The sequence below is a fragment of the Saccopteryx leptura genome, chromosome 3, assembly GCF_036850995.1.
Source record: "Saccopteryx leptura isolate mSacLep1 chromosome 3, mSacLep1_pri_phased_curated, whole genome shotgun sequence".
Lineage (NCBI taxonomy): Eukaryota > Metazoa > Chordata > Mammalia > Chiroptera > Emballonuridae > Saccopteryx > Saccopteryx leptura.
In genome coordinates this window covers 156,489,286-156,510,950 of record NC_089505.1, presented here as the reverse complement: position 1 = coordinate 156,510,950, position 21,665 = coordinate 156,489,286, and the positions used below count along the sequence as shown (strand labels likewise).

The 21,665-nt window shown below is 34.8% G+C and overlaps 1 protein-coding gene across 1 annotated transcript in view; it reads right to left on the bottom strand.

The window, feature by feature from the left end:
• ADGRL2 (adhesion G protein-coupled receptor L2) overlaps window positions 1-21,665 on the bottom strand; it is a 555,395-nt gene that overhangs the window by 230,738 nt on the left and 302,992 nt on the right. The window contains exon 3 of the mRNA XM_066376638.1: window positions 1,855-1,896. The gene's annotated coding sequence lies outside the window, so the exon portion shown is untranslated. The remainder of the gene's footprint in view (window positions 1-1,854; window positions 1,897-21,665) is intronic.

The following is a 21,665-nucleotide window of genomic DNA, read 5'->3' as shown; positions in this document are numbered from 1 at the left end:
TACATATTTCAATAATAAATATACTGTTTTGCGGCAATGAGATACCACCTCACACCTGTTCGATTAGCTGTTATTAGCAAGTCAGGTAATAGCAAATGTTGGAGAGGCTGTGGAGAAAAAGGAACCCTCATACACTGTTGGTGGGAATGTAAAGTAGTACAACCATTATGGAAGAAAGTATGGTGGTTCCTCAAAAAACTGAAAATAGAACTACCTTATGACCCAGCAATCCCTCTACTGGGTATATATCCCAAAAACTCAGAAACATTGATACGTAAAGACACATGCAGCCCCATGTTTATTGCAGCATTGTTCACAGTGGCCAGGACATGGAAACAACCAAAAAGCCCATCAATAGATGACTGGATAAAGAAGATGTGGCACATATACACTATGGAATACTACTCAGCCATAAGAAATGATGACATCGGAACATTTACAGCAAAATGGTGGGATCTTGATAACATGATACGAAGCGAAATAAGTAAATCAGAAAAAAACAGGAACTGTATTATTCCATACGTAGGTGGGACATAATAGTGAAACTAAGAGACATTGATAAGAGTGTGGTGGTTACGGGGGGGGGGGGGAGGGGGGAATGGGAGAGAGATAGGGGGTGGGGAGGGGCACAAAGAAAACAAGATAGAAGGTGACAGAGGACAATCTGACTTTGGGTGGTGGGTATGCAACATAATTGAACGACAAGATAACCTGGACTTGTTATCTTTGAATATATGTATCCTGATTTATTGATGTCACCCCATTAAAAAAAATAAAATTATAAAAAAAAAATACTGTTTTGAAAAGCATATTACTAAAAAATGCTTTTGTTTTGATTATAAGATTAATACATATTTAGTATAAGAAATGTAGAAAGTGAAAAGGAGTGAAGGCTAGTAAATTTATTTCTAGTGTTTTTCTAAGCCCACCATATGATCCCAATACTCTCTTTCCTCAATACACAAGCACACATGCACACAACAAATGTCTGTATTCTGTGCCCTTGATTTTGCACTTAACATAGCACTTTTTGATGATTGGTTTATTTCAAAGTGATTTTTTTTTTTACAGTGAAAAATTCCTTTTTATATACGGAATACAATAACTACATAAATATCACTGGGGGGAAAGGCTTCATAGGAGACGGTGATAACTTATAAACAATATCATTTCACATTGACTTTTCCCACTCAATTAGATTTTTACTGTTATTTGAGTTGTAAAAAGGTGAAATGTTAAAAACTAAAATTAAATATTACGTTTTCAAGTCATAAAGCATAAAGACAACAAAACTATGTGTTTAGATAAAATCATACAGTATAGGTAAATTGCCTAGAACTTATGATATATGTTCCTAATAAACAAATACTTTTAAATTCACAGAGGCTGCAAAGCCTTGGCCAAATATATACCTGATAAATTACAATCAGTTTTTATGTAACAGTAAAAATTCCAAAGGACTCTTATTCATGCACTCCCTCTCAGTATATATCAGAGATGTGTTCTTTCTTTCTGCTCATAGACTGTAAACCACATTTATTTCTATATATGTGTATATTTTAAAATAAATTATCCCAGGCAACAAAATGTTGAATACACTATGTTCAACTGCAATCCACCAGAGAAAGCAAAACCTTATATTCCCTCAGAAGAGCCTCTAGCATATTTGCTGAGAATTTTGAAATGCTTATAAAATTTAAATGTAACATCTACTTATTTCAAGAGTATAAGCTACCTTGTAATTATCAGATCATTCAACACATTTAATAATGATATTCCATTTTTATTATAACAATTTACTTTTTTCTCATTTGTGTTTAGTACTATCAAATATAGAAAGAGCTCTTTACTTACCATTCTGGGAAGGATGAAATTTGTCATTGTGCCATAAATACCCTGGAAAGCAAAGAAAATATCATTTATTATACCTCCATCCACAGGGATCCCAACTGCCAAATATAATATATCAGCAGCAAAACAAAAAGGAAATAAATCTATTGCAGAAAACACAAATTAGTGTTTACAAATTCTTGAATGTGTATTATATGCCTTTGGACAGAGCAACTTCAGGATTAAGCAATTATTGTGATAAGTACTTTCAGGACTAAAACATTTTATTTTCTACAAAACAAATATTATAGAATTAAGAGAATATTGTCAATAGTTTTTTTCCCTTTTCCCCTTTAGCTCTATTGACTTTTACTTTGATACACATGGGTCAGCTGTACAGAAGCAAAAAACTCAGAAGGAAAATTGAGGGGCAGTCGACTTTCCTGAAGTCAACATAATGACAATTACATCCATTGATGTGTAAGTAAATTTTCGGCTTGAAATCTTGAACTAAAATGATGTAAAAGTTGAGAAACAAAATCAGGAGTCCAAGCTCCCACGTTACCACACTAAATAAATGATAGTAAGGAACCATTTGTTTTCTTATTATTTACTGTTAATTATAAAAGTTTTTAATTGTATCACATGATAAGAATTAGAATAAAATTGTATTTTGAAATGGGATTTGTTATTGAACTATTTGTTTAAACATTTCCTAAATTAACATTTACTTTCACACTTAATAATTAGTACAAAATAAGCTTAATAGTTCTAATATAAAGAAACATTGTCAGAATGTAAGAAAATGTACTTATATTCTGATAGTTATTAAGTATTGTTCATTTTCTGTTTCTTTATTATTTTTTATGTATCATAAATTTAATTTAGAAAAAAAACAACAATGATTTTATCTCCATCTGCCCAAATTAGATGATAGCTAACAAAATTCTAATAGATAACATATACAGAAAGGAAACTTTCTTGAATTTTTTTGGATGATATTTCAGATTCTTCAATATTATTTACAGTGAAGTATTTTGAATAAATATTATGTGTTAATATAACTTAAAATCATTATTTATAAAAAAGATAATATTTCTGCAAATGAAAAGTAGCTAAAGTTTCAAACTACAAACATTAATGTTCACAAATTTACTGACTTTTGCCTGGAGAATAAAATTAAGATTTGAAGGATCTTCTACTTAAGATTTTCACATAAAGAATGTCTTATATTTTAGACATTTTACTCTTATAAAAACATTTGAATAGTAAATATGGAAGTCAGAAGTTCTGAACTATAATAATTTAAGAAGTCTCTCCAAGAGCATAGTTTCTTTTAAGGAAACTTTTTCATAGTTAATCATAAATAGTATTATATTTTAAAATTTTGTATTTATTGAAATTTCAATGAAACATTTTAATGAAAATAATTTAAACTCTGAAATATTTTATTGTATGTGGGTTTTATTCCTAAAGAATTATTAATACAACTTTTTATATTACAACTCATATTTATAATTTCTAAATGGCTAAAAAAGTTATCAAAGTATTTTTAAGCACCAGCTCCTGAAGAGGGCAGCACGTTCTAGATATTATTGAATTCCAAGCTATAATATGACAGCTTTGGCTTTAGTATACTTTTTAAAAAAAACTTGATGGAAAAAAATTGGATATTTTTTATAGGTGTCTACTCCCATGATACAATAAATGAGCAGAAATTCTAGGCAGCTGCAGACCAAGGTCAAAACTGTATTTGATTATTAAAAGAGAACATTCAAATTAGACACCTAAAAGCAATGTATTTAGAAAGGTTACAACAAAATCCTAGTAAGACAACTTTCCATGAGGAATGTGTTTTATCTTAATACCATAGATAACTTTTCCTATTGGCAGTGCATTTACTGTCAAAACTATTAAGGGGGTAGATTTAATTATCTTACTTCTTGCACATTTCATCTCAATTGCTATGGCAACATTCAGTTGCCTCAGCAGCAATGCGCACTTTAGTCGGCTATTTCCCCCTCATTTCTCTATGAGCCAAAACTGTGTAGTCACATTTACAACCAAGTCCTGATGAATCTGATACACTTCTTATATTTTAATGGGAAATGTGCCTTCACCCACACATACAAATATTTTCAGAGAGGCTTGTAGCTATTGAACAAATGAAAGACTTGATAAGAATACGCATTTAGACTTGTCTACTTCATTGTTTTTTTCTTCCTTTGCTATTTCTGCCACCTTTCTTCTATGTTCTTCTATGAGAAGTTTTTTACTAATTCGAAACACACTCCAACAAATCATGACCATGGATCATCTGACCTCAGTTGGCAGGCCAATGAGTAAAAGAAACAACCCAGGACATTCAAATATCAACCCTCAATGAACCTAGTGAAGTTTTACCTTATATCTGAACATAGTTTGGGTTGGCACATCAAAAAGGCTTTTTCTATTTCTTGGAAGCAGTAAGAGAAAGAAGGATAATTGATATAGGAGGACTACTATAGAGTATCAAACTTAAATGGAGTGCTAGGCATGAACATAATTTGGCCACGCCTCAGTAATACAATTTTTATGAGAAAGGCACGATTCATTAAATTGTTGATGTCACTTGGGTGAATATTAACCATCTTCATTGTTGGACAAATGATCACTTTAGCATTTTTCAAAAGACCAGAGAAGCTTTTATGGGCATATAAGAAATATTTAAACTGTCTTTAGGTCTGATTTAAAATGTTAGCAAATTATATTATCATAAATGTTTGAAATTTTGCAAATAATAACTATATTTTAATTTGGTCCTATATAATAAAAATTTTTTAAATTATAAGAAGCAGTGATCTAACTAACATTATCCTAACAATTTTAGTGTATATAATAAACATTTTATCCTGAAGTTGTATAATTCTCTGGTGAGAAATTTTACACCAGTGGCTGACAAAAAATATTTTAGCATGTTCTTCCAATCATCATTTGGTAGTTCTAGTAAAATTTTCATTAATGTAGGCAGCCTAAAAGGTGCCTTCTGTAGGTGGGTTTACCAGTATGATGCTTTAATAAGCAATTTCTAGATTGCATCTTATATATTACAAATGACTAAATAGAGCATTCAATCAAAATTTAACCAAGCATAAAATCATTATTTAAAATACAAGTCATATGTATTTTTTTAACTTTAATTGAATCATGTATTATCAGACTATGTTCAAAATATGGTTATTGAGCCTTGGCTGTATAGCTCAGTTGGTTAGAGCATCATCCTGATAAATAAATGTTGTGGGTTTGATCCCTGATCAGGACACATATAAGTACAGATCAATGCTTTTTTCTCTCTCTCTCTCATACTCTCTCTCTCCCTCTTTTTCTCTATAAAATCAATCAATATTAAAAATGTGGTTATTGAAAAGCTAATTTCTCATTAATGATGATGTTTGGAAGCCATATCCTTAGGAGTATTCTTATGTAAAGGAGACAGTAGTGTTTTAGAAAACCAAGACAAATGGTAGAAGTCCAGATAAGTGGATTCCAGCTCTATGTAAAGAAAAGCTTAAAACAATTTGAAGTGCTTAAACAATGGCACAAGTTAGAAAGCAGTAAGTTCCTTGTCTAGGCATATTCCACGAACGGTTTGCATATGAACTCTTTATTTTCTGTTGCTTGCATTCTGGGACATTATAGAAAATATAGTAGAACCACTCCACAAATTTAGATCTGGAAGTTAAGATGAGTCACTTCTTAATGAATTTTTCAAGTGCTTTATGTTGGGATGGGAACTTAGCCATGATCCGCCAACATCATATTAAACAGCAAGTTTGCAAATCCTATTCTGGAGAAACAGTCTGAATGAGAAAACCAAACAGTTCTTAGTGAAGAGTTATCTAAAACCTCCAAGGAAACATGTAAATCGGTCCTAACTGGCATTCTTTCAAGAACCTCAGTAGATTCCAGGGAGTGACTAGAGGAGAGCAATGAGTTCCCCTTTCAGTCCTCACTTGGCTCTTCTGCCTGGAGCCCGGATGCGGCCAGACAGCGCATGCACCAATGCCTCTCTCTCTGGATGAAGGGAAGATTTTGGCACTATCCTCAAACTCTGTATTCACTTAAGAAATATTAATTGCTCAATTAAGAGTCCAGAGTTTTTCTTCTGTACCCAGAGAAATTAAAAGCCAAAGGGAAAATTGCACATCATGTGGGAATGCTCATCTTCAGCAAGATTGCTAAGTAAGATAAAGGAAAGTCGTAACCAATTTGAAGATTATGTATATGTGTGAAAATTGCTCATTCTTCAGGCAAAGCAGTGTGCACTTTTTGTGTTCTAGTTTATGTTAGTTGGAAATAGTTTTTTTAGTTGTATGGTTTTGAAGTTTCCTTGTGTTGTTTCACTCTCACTTTACATGGAAGGAATCAAGGGGCTCACAAAAGGTCTTGCATGATATCTACCCTTAATGTACTCCAGTGCTGTTCTGAGCATGTCTTTTGAAGAGTGGCTGTCTACCAAGAGCATCTGTTTCTATCTAAAGAACTGATGGTTTCACAATAACAGGAAAAACTAACCTTTACTTTTATTTTCAAAGAATAGGGGATGTTATATATTTCCTTAAGTATTTTATCTCCCCTGCCCCTCCAGGTTTACGTTAAATTAACCTTTACGTTAATTTATGTTGTTTAAAATTCCACCTGCTGAGATTTTGCTGGCAAATGGTCTTGAAACTTGTTTCCAAAACGCTCACCCACAAAAGCTTTTACTAGCCAGTTCCATTTGGCTGGCTGTGCTCCAACACAGTCTCTGGTGAACACAAACATTAGCTACAGAGAAACAGAAACTTCCATGGCACCCTGGAGGAACTTTTTGATCCAAAAGACACTACTAGTAAACTAAAGTGTCATTGCAAATTCATGAACGTTTCCTTATGTCATGAATAGCAGCCGTAGGAGGAAAGGGCTACATTTGTGCAATGGGTGTTCCATGTGTGCAAACCTAGTCCCCAACAAGAGATCAAAGACTGTCTTCAATCAATAAGTATTTATTCAGTGCCTACCATGTCTAAATGTAAGGAGTCAGAAAAGCACAAATAAGAACTATTTTAAAATTCTGGTATTTGTTGAATGAATGAGGAAAGTCATTGCTGATCTGTAAAAACACAATGCCTATATAATTATGAAATTGACATGAAACAAAGCACAATATATCTTGTGTTTGTCTTGCTCTATCAGTTGAAATGTGCAACCCACTTTATGCCACAAAAAGTTTTAATATGTTTTAATGTCACTTCCTTTAAGTATTTTAAAAACAACAACCAAAAAACCCCACAAAACACAAATCACATAACTTTATCCTATAATACTGTCCTGCACATCTACCCAGTTGCTCTTCTTGCCTGCTGACCTTAAGGTATCTCTACTGAAACATTGTTGCTCTGATTAGAGTTTAATGAAGGTAGGGAAAGTGCATTCTTGTTTGCATTCTGGCCAGTGCTACAGGGTCTGGTAAACAATTGTAAGCATTTGAAAATGATTATTCAATGAATATTGAATGAATAATAAATAAGAATGATATGTTATTGACCTAAATGCAAGGAGTATTCAGCAAGTTTATTGCAGCTTGGAATGGTCGTAGTTTGGTGGAAGATACGGGAATTTTCACTGAACTTGCAAGAATGAATGGGACTTAAATAGTAGGCAGGAAGGAAATATGTCTAGTGGAGTTAAGAACATGAGCAAAGTGATTGCTTTGGATGCAAAAATGTTAATGAAAAGATTTAATTCTTCTTGATAGAACTATAGTTTGCATTATGGGTGAGTGATTTTATTTGGTTTAGATTAATAGACACTGTAGAACAGTGTTTCTCAAACTTCAATTTGCATACTTGGGATCTTGTTAAACTGCAGACTCTTGAAGGTCTGGAATGAGTTGTGAGATGATCTATTTCTAATAAGTTCCCAGGTGCTGTTGGTGCTCGTGTGATACTCTGAATTGCAAGACTGTAGGATCCTTAAGGCTGGACAAAGTCATTTGACCATGATACAGCAGGCATTTGAGGAGAACTTTATGTCCTCAGGCAGTTACAGATGATGAAAACTGCATTTGGGAAGATTAGTGTGTCAACCTTATGAAAGTATATTAAAGAAGGATAATGTGGATATAGAAAAACCAGCTAGGAGGTTGTCTTACAATTTATCTGAATATTTCACCAACCTGATCTCAATTACTTGTTGATTGATTAGTTTGTGTAGACATGGTCAGTACTAAAGCACTTTCTCTGTGGAATAATTGTGGATCCAATGACTCTTTGAAAACAAGTCAAGTTTAGGTAAAACACATGGGAACCCACAAATGTTCTTCTCCTCTTTTCCATCTGGAAAAACCATATTCATTTTTTCAAAGACTTGAAATGTTAACTCTTCTGTTCTTGTCTTACTATAGAATTATAATTAGTATGTCTTCATCTCAAACTCTGATCTCATTAGATTATAATGTTAATAATACTAATAATTAGCAATAGTTGTATAACTTGTGTTTTTTGAGTGCTTATTAATAGTGCCAGGCAAATTGCTAAGTTTTATAATTAAATTCTTATAACAATGCTATGAAGAACACTGCTATTATCATTTCCATTTTCATAGATGAAAAAAAAGAATACTTGCATGCCCTAATATGGTGTCAGCTACATACCAATAAATATATTTATTCTGAGAATGATCAATCAAAATATGTTCTAAGCAATTGCTGATTTCTTAGTGTAGCTTCTATTTTTGCTTCAGATGTTGGTCTTTGTTTCTTGATTTTCCATAATTATAATAATAGCTAGGAATTATGAGTGTTTCCTATATCCCAGGTATGTACTACTTTAAGCAATTTACATGAGTTTTCTCATTTAATGCTTATGTAATCCTATGATTTGAGTGTTATTACCATTATTTTACATATAAAGAAAATAAGCCACAAAGAGATAAAATAATTTGTCTGTGTTTTTATAAGTATAGAGCAGAATGTGTTACTTGTCTATCTTATCCTTAGTAATATGGAAGTGTGAGTGTTTTCTCAAGTGGACACTATGAATTTCTTCAAATCGTATTCGTGAAAAGCTAATTTCCTTGCAAATTAAGAAAGATTCCATAAAGTGTATGAAGACTCATTGTTATTTTTTTGCTTCTGTCAGCACACCACAATGCTTGACCAGCAGGAATTCCCTGTGGACTGGCAGACATTTAGACATGAGGCAGTCTTTCCAATGAAAGGCCAGCAAAGTTCAGCTGCCTTGGGCCCCCATATGCTTCATCTCTCCAGTTACAGTCCATTTCCTTCATACCACAACTTAATTTCCTAGAAGAATAGAGTCCCCCAAATGGAAAGGCATATCCAAAAGATAGTATCCTTTGAAATGTCTTTGCCTTTAGGAAAGATGGCCAGCCTCTGTGATCTTTTGCTAGCAAGAAGAATTATAATGATGATCTTCCAGATATTTTCAGTGCCAGATATAATAAAAATTATTTCTTGATTGACCAACTAAACTGGAGATCAAATACAGGTAAAATATTTTTATTTATTCTACTCTGTCAGTTTAATATCCTAACCTAAAATTTTAATATTTAAATTCCACATTGTCAAGCTTGATATTGAAATGTTATAATTTCTGAAATTACATACATTCATATTTTGTTTTAAAAAAATTATCCAATTTTTCTAAATACACTAATATACTTTTGGACAAATCACTTTGATAGCACATTCAAGCCTCACTCCATAATATTATTTGCTGTTCTAATGTTGGCTGTCTGTTGCACACCCAGACATCTATAACATTGAATAGACTCAGTGAGATCTCTAATGCCATTCTAGGATTCTCTTAATCTTGGTCTGCATGGCCTATGCTTGCTAGAATTCACTTTAAGTTCATGCAGCCAGGGTTACACTGTAATCTATTATTTGGCATGCTATTTGAAAGTAATTTTATTATATCGATGCAAGTAAACATAAAATGTTACTTGTGCACATACCAATTTTACTAAGTTTTTTTTTGTCCTAGGGAAATACCATAATCCTCTGTTTAGATAATATTCATTGATATTTTAATACTTGTTATAGTTATTTGGCTCCTTCTTAATAAATTACATAAAAAGGCCATTAATTAAAAAAAAAAAAAAAAAACAAGCCAGAAAACTGTAGTACCAAATCTCTGAGAGGTCTTGTTTTTATTGTAACTTCCACAAAATATAATTGCTTTTTCTCATTATTATTCCACTTAATTTTAAAGGGGTTTAGGGAAGATATCTCTGCATTTTGTACCACAGATTATATTATAAAAATTCATTAAGTATCAAAACCATTTTAATAAATTAATCTGTAAACCGTTTCCAGATTATTACAAAATTTCATGGAAGATACTAATTGAAAAATGTTTAATTATTTTCTTATTTTGAAACAATTTAAATCCCAAAAATATTGCAATTACAGCAAAAATGATATTTTTCCGGAATTATTTGAGAGTAGTTTTCTAACATCATGTCCCATTACTCCTGAATATTCTAACATATTTTTCCTACAAACAAGGACATTTTTCTTTATAACTAAAGTGCAATTATCAAAATCAGAAAATTGATTAATCACTACCGTATAATGTTTAGACGACATTCAAATTTTGCTACTTGTTTCAAAAATGTCCTTTATGGCAAAAGATCTAGTTTAGAATCAAGCATTGGGTTTAGTTATGCCTCTTTTGTCTCTTTCAGTCTGAAAGATTTCCTCGGTTTTCTTGTGATTTTCATGGGTTTAACATTATTGAAGGTTACAAATTAGTTATTTTGTAAGATGTTCTTTGTTTTAGATTTGTCTTCTACTTATTCATTCTTAGATTCAGGTTATCTATCTTTGGCAGGAAAATAGTAAAAGTGATTCAGTGTTCATCTGAACGCATCCTATCTGTTGGACGTTACCTGTGATGTTAATAATGATCTCATAATCACTGTAAAATTGTTTGTTTTTTCCCTTTTTTTTATTTTTTTTATTTACTTTTCCGAAGCTGGAAACGGGGAGGCAGTCAGACGGACTCCCGCATGCGCCCGACCGGACTCCCGCATGCGCCCGACCGGGATCCACCCAGCACGCCCACCAGGGGGCGATGCTCTGCCCATCCGGGGCGTCGCTCTGTAGCGACCAGAGCCACTCGAGCGCCTGGGGCAGAGGCCAAGGAGCCATCCCCAGCGCCTGGGCCATCTTTTTGCTCCAATGGAGCCTTGGCTGCGGGAGGGGAAGAGAGAGACAGAGAGGAAGGAGGGGGGTGGTGGAGAAGCAGATGGACGCTTCTCCTGTGTGCCCTGGCTGGGAATCGAACCCAGGACTCCTGCACACCAGGCCGACGCTCTACCACTGAGCCAACCGGCCAGGGCTTTTCCCTTTTTTTATAAGCATAGTGTGGGGAAGTACATTAACTTACAACTTATTTCTTCACTTATACCAATATGGATTCATGAATATCTATTTTATCCAAAGAATACATTATTCACTTTGATGTTCAAATAGTCTCAGATATGGCCAGAGTACTCCCCTTTCATCTGACTTTTTCTTTCTTTGGCATATCCCTAGCACTGATTGAGTACTTCCATTCTTTTGGCACAATAAGATATTCTAGCTCATTTTGTATTTTTCATGCCTCAGCTCTGGAATGAGCTATTTTCCCAAGGAATCTAAGTTTTTTACTTGAGAATAGTATTTAGAAACCAAAAATTGGGAGGCTAGTGTGCCCATTTTTTGGCAGTGTGGCACTGTGCTCAAGATCTGGAACCAAGAAATACATGTATGAAAACTTCATCTACCTCTTCACCTAATCAATAAAATATATACCTCTATCTCTATCATCTTTATAGATCTCTATATACCAGGAGTTCACAGGGATATTTTTATGTCCAAATCAATGCCACAGGATCCATTGTAGTTTCTCTCTTTTCATATTTGTAACTACTTTCTCCAATAATAAAAATCTTATTTCCCAATTATCTTTAATATATTTACTTATTCGATCAATCTCCTTGGTATAACCAATGTCCTATTGCTGCTAAACACTCGAATCTCTCCACACGGATGTTCTTCTCATCCTCCTTGAACTCCATCACTACTCTATAAAGTCACCAAAGCCTTCCCATCCCACACCATCTATGGAGGCTTCCTTACTTGTTCCCACCTAATGGGTTAAGGACTAAATTGTTCAGGAAAGATAATAAATAGGAAGAGGGAAAGGAAGATTAAAAAAATAGAAGAAGAAGAGAATAAAAAGAACTTGAGATATTTTTAAAATAGCTTACTTGTCTGCTGTGTGTGGGTTTCAGTGTTTTACTGCCTTCATATTTAATTGAAAATTTCTTTTTATTTGAGAAACTAAAAGAAAATAATAAGTCTATTTTAACTAACTAGACTTCACATATTTGACAAATATTTATTGAGTGCCTAGTCTGTTCCATGTAATAAATTTTAGTAAAAACCCAATTAACTGCAGTTCTCAATTAATCAATATATTTTACTTACTTGCTTTTCAGGGAAATTGGCCAATTATAAGAAATCACATCCAAATTGAAGATTTATTCAAAACAGTGTCAGTCATAAAGCCTGCATGAATTTTACCATAACTCTCATGACTTATATATACTATATAATAAGAAATGATATTCAGAATTATGAGGCTAAAAAAGAATATAAAACTCAATTACAATAGAAATATTTCCAAGCTCACTACAGACAATTTAGAAATCTCATTAACAAATATAGTTTTATTCAGTTATCCATAAAGTTATATTCCCCAAACATTTCCAGTTTATTTGTTCAACAAATATTTAACAATCCTCTATATGTGTCAGGTATTGTTTAAGAAAATAAAAATACATCAAATGAAGCTTACCATTTACTGAGGGGGGAAAAGATACAATAAATAGGCAACATGTGGTATGCCAGATTATTATTAGCACTAATAAAAATAAAGGTGATAGTAGGTAATCTGTTTTAGACAAATAGTTTGTATATTTTCTTCTTGTCATCTATTTGTCATTTATCTAGTGAGAATCTCTTTCTCAGCATAAGAAATGTATTATTCTCATATTTTTTTTCTGTTTATTTTTTTTAGTATGTTTCGGTCAAACTAATAAAAACTCTTAGCTGCTAAATCATTTTCTAAAGACTGAAAAGATATCAACTGAGATGGTAAATTGAGGATGGGAGAAGGGGAAAAAGGAATTAGTTGGGAAAGGAGTTCAGGTAGATTTTAAAATTAAGAAAGAAACATATTGCTAGAGTCTTCTACATGAGTTACAGTAGCTTCATAATTTTTAAAACTGTTTTTATATAAACTATGTTCATAGTAGCTGAATTCTACTTCAAGCATTATGCTGATAGAACTCATATATCCTTGAACAAGAATGAATGGAAAGTGAAATGATTGAGATAGACAAAATCTATAAATCTTCCTATTGTTCATTAGCCACTTTCCAGATAAATGTTTCACTAACTCCACAAATGGTGATTCTATTTAAATAATTTAAATTGTGGATATGGTCCAAAAGTCTTCTAATATTCTCAAGCAAAATTTGGTATTTTATTCCTTAGTTCAATGGATATCTGTCTAGTCTAATGATACCATTATAAATTTAAAGAATTGATATTATCAGTTAAAAGGAAAGAAGAATAAGAATATAAAAGTGGTAAATTCTAAGATAGATTAGTCAGTAATATCCATCTGAAAAAGAGTATTGGACAGGAATTTTAAGACTTGGCTTGAAATCTTCCTATTTATTGTTATACAACTTTGGGCAAAAAACTCTTCTTTTTTATCTTCCGTCTGGTAAAATGAAGATGATGATAGTCTGTGTCTAAAGTCACCATTTAAAAACAAGATCCTAAAATTAAGCAAACAAAAAACCCAATAAAAAAAATCTACCAGCCCTGGCCAGTTTGGCTCAGTGGTAGAGCGTCGGCCTGGCGTGCAGAGGTCCCAGGTTCGATTCCCGGCCAGGGCACACAGGAGAAACGCTCATCTGCTTCTCCATCCCTCCCCCTCTCCTTCCTCTCTGTCTCTCTCTTCCCCTCCCGCAGCCGAGGCTCCATTGGAGCAAGGATGGCCCGGGCGCTGGGGATGGCTCCTTGGCCTCTGCCCCAGGCGCTAGAGTGGCTCTGGTCGCAACAGAACGAGGCCCCGGAGGGGCAGAGCATCGCCCCCTGGTGGGCAGGGCATCGCCCCCTGGTGGGCATGCCGGGTGGATCCCGGTCGGGCGCATTTCTCCTTTGATACCTATTGTTTGGAAAGTGTTCACAAAAGAGAACTACATCTTAATCATTTAGATTGTGCATTTGTTTAAAAAGAACATTTTAAGTATTGAGGGGAACACTGTGAAGTATGTGATGGTTTAGCCACTAGGCTGTACATCCAAAGCCACTACATTTTAAAAAAATGAATAAAAAGATCATTTTTATGAAGATACTGCTGGTAATTCTACATTATTTCTTAAATAAATAAGATTTAAAGTACAAATTTAAATTAGTTTACTCATTCCTAGCTAGAAGAGTAGCCAAAATAACGATTATACTTTTAAATTATTGGAAAAAATCCAACAATATCTTTTATTAACTATAATAATGCTTTTACTTTCATATAGTACATTTATTCAAGTAGAGAGGACTTTACACAATAGCATATGGTTTTTCTAGTTTATTCTCAAAGGCATTTTATAAAATATAGATTGTTTCTTTTGCTCATTTTGTCTTCATAATATTTAGCATCTTATTTATTTATTTATTTTAGGGAGAGAGAGTGAGGGATAGATAGGGACAGACAGACAGGAAGGGAGAGAGATGAGAGGCATCAATTCTTTGTTGCAGGACCTTAGTTGTTCATTGATTGCTTCCTCATATGTTCCTTGATGGGGGGGATGGGGGGTTGCAGCAGAGTGACTGACCCCATGCTCAAGCCAGTGACCTTCAAGTCAGCAAACATGTCTATAATCCCATGCTCAAGCTCAAGCCAGAGACCTTGGTGTTTTGAACCTGGGTCCTCAATGTCCCAGGCTGATGCTCTATCCACTGTGCCACTGCCTGTTTAGGCTATTTAGCATCTTATACTTTCAACTTTTAAATATGCCGTTTTAATATACATATACCAATTTAGAATACATATTATACACATACTTGCAAAGGCACAATGTCCACTTACAGTTGATATTCTAGAAATCAAAATCAAAATGAAAAACTCTCCACAACATAATCAGAATATATAACAAGTAACTCTGAACTGTAGTATCACTATGCACTATATTATTATACAATAGGTTGCATTTTATTTCATCCTTACCAAGCAGTACCTGACTCTATTAAAAATTTTCTCTGACAAACTGACATACTTTTATACCCCTCTTTTAACTGATGAGCATAGTAGTGTTCTTTTGGTCTAAGGTAAACAAAGTCACACAAATATTTATTAAAACCTCAACTACAAAACTAGCCAAGCACGCTATAGATAGCAAATTTGAATATAAACAACTCAGGTTGTTTATAAACTCCCTGATACAATATACAAACCTGGTAGCCTAGAGACCACAAGACAAAGGATATACCACAGGGGTATTTGATGCCCAAGAAGAATCATTGTTGTTCCCATCTTACAATTGAGGAGGCTGATGCTTAAGAAAGAATAAATTACTTTTCTAAAATACACAGCTTTTGCTTTTAAGAGAGAGAGATCAAGAGAGATATGAACGTACACTTTAAGTACAATACATTTGCTTTAAAATTTTCCCTTCTTGGTTTCTCCTGGCTATATAGGTTATAGGGTATGGCGGATTAAAGAATGGAGGATTTTTAAGTCAGAAGTTAAAATCTGAGCCTAAACTACAGGATATAAGAAATGCCTATTTTATAAAGTCGTAGTAGATTGCATATAAAAATCATTTTAAAAAATGGGAAAAGAGAGAGAGATATGCTTATGCACTTGGTGAATTTTATATTGCTAAAAAAGTTGAACTATTTTTGTTAGTATTATAAAATATTCTTATCCTAGCCTCACACTGTCTTTTATTGCCCAATCATCAAGGATTACCAGGAAGTGATGCCTCTAGTTATTAAAAAAAAAAAAAAGGCTTTCATATTTATTATCTTCTGCAATGCTTCTTTCCTCTCCACTCCTGGCAAAATGACTAAAGTACTGGAGTATGTTAGCTTGTTCTCAAATTATTTCCTGTGCTGTCCTTGGAACAGATGAGGTGCAATGGCTATTGGGGATAACATTTAAGAATTCATGAAATATTATCAACTCTCAAATAGCCCACAAAAATAACCTTCCACCATAATTTAATGAGCTTTGATTTGAACTAGAAGCATAGTCAGTTTATTAAGAATACACAGCGGGGGGTGGGGGTGGGGGAAGGAACCTAAATAGGGATCTTTGGTTGTCCCGCTATGCTCTTCTGCTCTAATTTTCCCATGTCGCAGATACTCCGTTGTATCAAGCTAAGCACCTTGAGACATGATCTTGGAGTGGCATTTGGTGCACTGCTGTAAGGCAAGAAGAGACCATCTTCAGCCCTGGAGTAGAGAACACTAAGCTCTTTCTTAGTTCCTTTGCATGTGCTGCCTTTTCAATAAGGTACTTAAATACAGTTGGTTTCTTCGTAAAATTTTCACCCATAATAGTAACATTTTATCTTTATGGTTCTCCTGGACAGGGAGGGTTTAGTTGTTACAAGTTTTCAGGAGTCAACTTGTTGTATTCAAAACCAGACTCAACCTGTATTTGAAATCTCTGCCACTTAACCCCTGGGACTGGGCGAACTGCTTCAGATCTCTATCAGTTTCTCATTCAGAAGGGGGCTTTATGTTAGTTCCTATTTCGCCCAATTTAGAAGTATTTTAAAGGGATAACATAAACAGTCTTTAGAATATCACCAAACATGCTCAGTACTTTAATTGATATTGATTTCTCATGAAATTTTGAGCACATCTTAAATTAAGATTTAGAAACGCAATTACTTTCATGTGTTCATAAACTGCTTAAACAGCCATCAGAATCTTAGGTTAATTTCCTTAAGAACTGATTCATCACACTCTCTTCATTGATCTTATTCCTACTTGATATCCTAAATATATCCTTAACTCCCCACTTCCTAACATGTATGTACCATCTCAGTTTTCCCAGAATAAACACACTCCATCGTCACTTACATCTATCCTTATCCTTTCCCTCCCCTCAGTGTTGTAATGTCTTTCATCATTTTCCATATCACTTACTGCTATATTACCAAATATAACTGCTATATTACCAAAACAGACAGACATCAGTTGCTAACAGAGGAGCAATGCTGGGTGCTTTTCAAAGCGCAGAGAAAGTCTGCCCTAAAATTAAAGCTGGCAAACTAGAGAGGCACAGACAAAAACATCTACACTACCACACGTACAGGGTTACAACAAAAAATTGCATGTGGATATTACACACGGAACAGGGAAATTAGTGCTAGGAGAAAAAAAGTGAAATGTGAATTATAAGTCATGGTAGGTTAATAGACTGTTAGCTCTGATTTTCACTTTTTCTCATAGAACCTTTTAATTACTGCATTTCTAATGCACTTACATTTGCCAGTGGTTCCCTTTTTATTCTTCTAATAATAGTTCCTAAGGTACATCTTATAAATTGCCCCTTTCCTTTTTCTCTGTCTCTTCTCTTTAAACAATTCTGAGGAAGAAAAAAAAGCAAACTGTAATTTTAAGTAACTCTTTTGGATTAGTTCATATGCTCCTTCAAAAAAAAAAAGAAAAGAAAAGAAAGAAAACCCTCCAACTGTCATTAGCACTGTGCTTTCCTGCCCCCATTCTTACACATGCCAATTTATCAGCAGTGGCCATTACATCTGGCTGCCTTTTTTCTATTAAGGAACCAACTCTAGACAAACAAGCCCTCTCCATTCATTCCCAACATTCTTTACTTCTTTAACTTGTTCTAATTCCAGGTTTCCTCTAAGGACCCTCGATTTCAAAACCCTTCATTAGGCTGGCCAAAGTACTTCAACCTTTCTGTTTCCTTGTACTCCATAAAAGGCTAGCATTCTCCCCAAACTCATTTGTTCAGCTTTGTCTCTTAACTTCCATCATTTTTTTTGGAAGGACAGCCTCCCGTCCTTTAAGTTCTCTAATTCCTCTCGCCCTTTTCTTTAAGTGCTTCTGGAAATCTCACCTCTAGATTAAGTAGAAGAGATGTGTTACTACGGAACTTGCCAAACAATTTCAGAGATGACTATAAGTCTTACATTTGGTAATAAAAGGCAGTAAATCATAATTCAGAAATTCTTGAAAAGTAGTTATTTTTGGGACAGACAAAAATAATCTGGTAAGAATGACTTCATGGCTAATAATTAGATGTAAGAAGAACAGATTTTTTTTTCCTGTAAAGATAGAAATATTCATTCATTCATTCATTCATTTAATATAAATTTCCTCGATCCCTCACTATGCTAAAACCTGGAATGATAATAACAATTCTTGAGGCAAAAAAATTCCTTTTGGGAAATGTTTATTTCTGAAATAGTTATATTTTGTTGCATTCTTTGCTTCTATTCTTTACATGATGCTATTTAAAGGTGAAAGGTACAAGTAAACATCAAACACTTTTTTTCTGTATTTTTTTCCCCAAAGTTAGAAGTGGGGAGGCAGACAGACTCCTGCATGCACCTGACCAGGATCCACCAGGCATGCCCACCAGGGGGTGATGCTCTGCCCATCTGGGGTGTCGCTCCTTTGCAGCCGGAGTCATTCTAGCGCCTAAGGCGGAGGCCATGGAGCCATCCTCAGCACCTGGGCCAACTTTGCTCCAATTGAGCCTTGGCTGCATGAGGGGAAGAGAGAGGGGGAAGGGTGGAGAAGCAGATGGGCACTTCTCCTGTGTGCCCTGGCTGGGAATCGAACCCAGGACTTCTACATGCCAGGCTGATGCTCTACAGCTGAGCCAACCAGCCAGGTCCAACATCAAACACTTTTAAGTGCTGAATTCAATGCTGTCTGCCTAAAGATTTTCAATCATAGTACTTTAAAGTATGATAATAAAGAGATAGACTTTAAAAGTGAGCTGTTTTCACCTCTCTATTCTGTTCCCAGCTTTTCCACTAATAGTCATGTGTTGGATAACAAACCTTTAATGAGTAATGTTGTTTATGACACTTAAGGTAACAAATTTTAAATAACTAATTATGTTTCATATGTTTTTACAGATTTGGTTAACATCAACATTTCTTTATTTTTTTTAGAGAAAGAGAGACAGACACAGATAGAAAGAGAGAGAGATGAGAAACATCAATTCATAGTTGCATCACTTTTGTTGTTCATTGATTGCTTCTCATATGTGCCTTGACTGAGGGACTCCAGCTGAACCAGTGACCCCCTGCTTAAGCCAGCAACCATGGGCTTTAAGCCAGTGACCTATGGGCTCAAGCCAGAGACCATGGGGTCATGTCTATGATCCTGTGCTTAAGCCGGATGAGCTTGAACTCAAGTCGGTGACCTTAGGTTTCAAACCTGGGTCTTCCGCGTCCCAGGTTGATGCTCTATTCACTGGGCCACCACCTAGTCAGGCAACATTTTTTTATACTCAATGAAATAGGTGGGGAAAATATTATTCCTAGTTTAATAGAAAAAATAAATAAAGAGCACAGCTGGTAGAAAAAGGGAAGAATGAAGTTAAAATACAGGTTTTCCAAATCCCAGCCCAATTTTTTTCATTATAATATATACTTTTGCCTTTGAAAAATGCACATGTTAATGTAAACCCCAAACAGTAAAATATTGGTCTTTTGTCATACGAATAGTAAAATATAAATATATACCAACCACATTCACAGCTTAGCTTATGTTTTATATATTTAATAGATAATAAAATATATGTAAACAAATTAAATTTTTATCAAAATTCTTGGCAAAATTTGCACTTTCCTTTTTTTGTGTTCAAGTAATTTGATAAAATTTTAATATATATTTTATATTACAGTAGGAAAAGCACGTATACTTATATTCCAAAGTGAAGTGAATTTTGAAATTCCGAAGCATGGCTTTGACATCAAAGATATTCAAATAATCACTACACTGATAACTTTAACTTGATTGAATATTGCAGCCCTCTTGGTTAGAAATCTAAATGTTATCTTCAGTTGCTACCTCTTACTTAGAAAAATATAGCGTCTGAGGGGAATTTAGTCGGGGACTATTAGTATGTGAGCTTTTAGAGAAAAAGCGAATGAGTTTGTATAAAATTTACATGTACCTTTAAATTTTAAGTGCTAAAGATCCCAAGTCTTGTAAGAAGTAAAGGTGATAGTGAAATTTAATTGACTATATCTAATTACGTTGTTCTGAGTAGGATTACCACTGTGTGAAAGTTGATGTCAGGGTATGGATCCTGAAATATAACAACTACATCTCCCTGAACTAAGTTTCAGTATCTCAGACCCAAAAATCTGTTTTAAGAGTAAGATGAATCTAAATTCAAAAGAAAGCATAACATTATATTTTGTATGCTTTCCTTTTCCTTATAATATACCTGGTTTTAAATTGCTGGTGCCTTTTTTCCCATTTTGGAAAGCTATTTTGGCCTCATTCTTCAACTTCATTTACTATAATTTTCTTGGCCCTTATTCTGTAACCTGTCACTTTTCTTAGAAGTCTCTTGTCTTGTCTTCACCTCAGATTAGCCTCTAGCCTATAATACACAAAAGAGGTGTAAGACTTTTCAGTGTAATAAAAACATAACACTCCAGTTTATAGTGTACACACACACACACACACACACGCACACACAGAGTTTTCCATATGAAGCTTTTCTCTCTGTGGTAATAGAAACCTTTAACCAAGTCTCTCTCCATTCTGTTCGGTAATCCATCACTCTGCTTTTCCACACTCAACGTGCAGGTTGTGACCCCCCTTCTCTGTTATTCTCTTTGAGATCTGAACTTCTTTCATCTCCTTTGTTATATTGCATCCTTCTCTCCTCTCAAAAGCTCTCTCACTTCTGTTCATAGCACCTAATCTTCTAGATGTATCATCTAGGGAGGGGATATAGAGGAGAAAGCCCATCAAATGGTTTAACTTCCAAATATTAACTGTGAATTTCCACCAAAGCTCTAAGTGGCAAGTCTGTAGAGTACAAACAGTAAGCAGTATGGGGGCTTAAAACTTTTGAGTCATGTGTGTGTGTATGCCAGACTCCATATCCATGTCTGAATAATCTTGCCCTTTTCTCCACTCTGTTAGGCTTTTTCTTCAATTCTATTGTTCAGGCCAAAAGGCATTGAAGCTGTAAGAGAAATATTGCCAAGCCAAAATGTTTGACTTAGCTTTACAAAGATAACCAAAAGTAAAAAGTTGGTTTTAAGCCATATTGGATTAATAGCTACTACTCAACAATCAAAGAGTAAGTTGCAGCCCTGGCTGGTTGGCTCAGTGGTAGAGCGTCGGCCTGGCGTGCAGAAGTCCCGGGTTTGATTCCCGGCCAGGGCACACAGGAGATGTGCCCATCTGCTTCTCCACCTCTCCCCTTCTCCTTCCTCTCTGTTTCTCTCTTCCCCTCCCGCAGCCGAGGCTCCATTGGAGCAAAGTTGGCCCGGGTACTGAGGATGGCTCTGTGGCCTCTGCTTCAGGCGCTAGAATGGCTCTGGTCTCAACAGAGCGACACCCCGGAAGGGCAGAGCATCACCCCCTGTTGGGCGTGCCGGGTGGATCCCGGTCAGGCGCATGCGGGTGTCTGTCTGACTGCCTCCCCGTTTCTGGCTTCGGAAAAAAATACAAAAAAAAAAAAAAAAGAGTAAGTTGCTACTGCAGAGATGGC